Source organism: Papaver somniferum, unplaced genomic scaffold (genome assembly GCF_003573695.1).
Source record: "Papaver somniferum cultivar HN1 unplaced genomic scaffold, ASM357369v1 unplaced-scaffold_4247, whole genome shotgun sequence".
In the NCBI taxonomy this organism is placed as follows: Eukaryota; Viridiplantae; Streptophyta; class Magnoliopsida; order Ranunculales; family Papaveraceae; genus Papaver; species Papaver somniferum.
In genome coordinates, this window is record NW_020646802.1 from 1 (window position 1) to 1,091 (window position 1,091).

At 40.8% G+C, this 1,091-nt stretch overlaps 1 non-coding gene and 1 pseudogene across 1 annotated transcript; both read left to right on the forward strand.

Annotated features, from left to right (window-relative positions):
• Positions 1-440: 440 nt before the first annotated feature.
• LOC113342502 lies at positions 441-559 on the forward strand. The gene has a single exon (XR_003356699.1). It is a non-coding gene; the product is annotated as a 5S ribosomal RNA (ribosomal RNA).
• A 349-nt stretch (positions 560-908) lies between these two features.
• Positions 909-1,027, forward strand: LOC113342503 (annotated as a pseudogene).
• The last annotated feature ends 64 nt before the right edge of the window (positions 1,028-1,091 follow it).

A 1,091-nucleotide genomic window follows, 5' to 3' on the forward strand; every position in this document is an offset into this window, starting at 1 on the left:
GTGCTTGGGAGAGAGTAGTACTAAGATGGGAGACCTCTTGGGAAGTCCTCGTGTTGATTGCCTTTTTTTATTTTTATTTTTGCCATTTTTTTAGCGGTTTTCCTTATGACTGCGAGCCGAGTAATTAGCGAACGGATTGCCCGAGAGAAAGAATGGGTTTTTACGGCACGAAGCCTGGGAGGGCGCCTGCCCCACGTTTTTGGAATTCATCCAAAAACGTGCATTTAATTGAATATTTTAATAGTTTTTTATTAAAATACTATCAAAACGAGGTTGTTAATCCAAAATAATTGCACGAAAAGATTCTCCTCGCCATAAGGTTTCCAACGAACCATCATTTGCCCGAATCGGACTTGCCACGAAGAATTAATAGCCGAATGGGGAGTTCGGACCAATACATTGGAGACGTGTTAAGTAGTAAACTTGGTAAAATACCTTTAGCAATCGATCATACCAGCACTAATGCACCAGAACCAATCAGAAATCTGCAGTTAAGCGTGTTTGGGAGAGAGTAGTACTATGATGGGTGACCTCTTGGGAAATCCTCGTGTTGATTGCCTTTTTTTATTTTTTTTTGCCATTTTTTTAGGGGTTTCCTTATGACTGCGAGCCGAGTAATTAGAGAATGGATTGCCCGAGAGAAAGAATGGGTTTTCATGGCACGAATCCTGGGAGGGCGCCCGCCCCAGGTTTTTGGAATTCATCCAAAAACGTGCATTTAATTGGATATTTTAATATTTTTTATTAAAATACTATCAAAACGAGGTTGTTAATCCAAAATATTTGCACGAAAGGATTCTCCTCGCCATAACGTTTCCAACGAACCATCATTTGCCCGAATCGGATTTTCCACGAAGAATTAATAGCCGAATGGGGAGTTCGGACCAATACATTGGAGACGTGTTTCGGCAATCGATCATACCAGCACTAAAGCACTAGAACCAATCATAACTCTGCTATTAAGCGTGCTTGGGCGAGAGTAGTACTAAGATGGGTGACCTCTTGGGAAGTCATCGTGTTGATTGCCTTTTATTATTTTATTTTTGCCATTTTTTTAGCGGTTTTCCTTATGACTGCGAGCCGAGTAATTA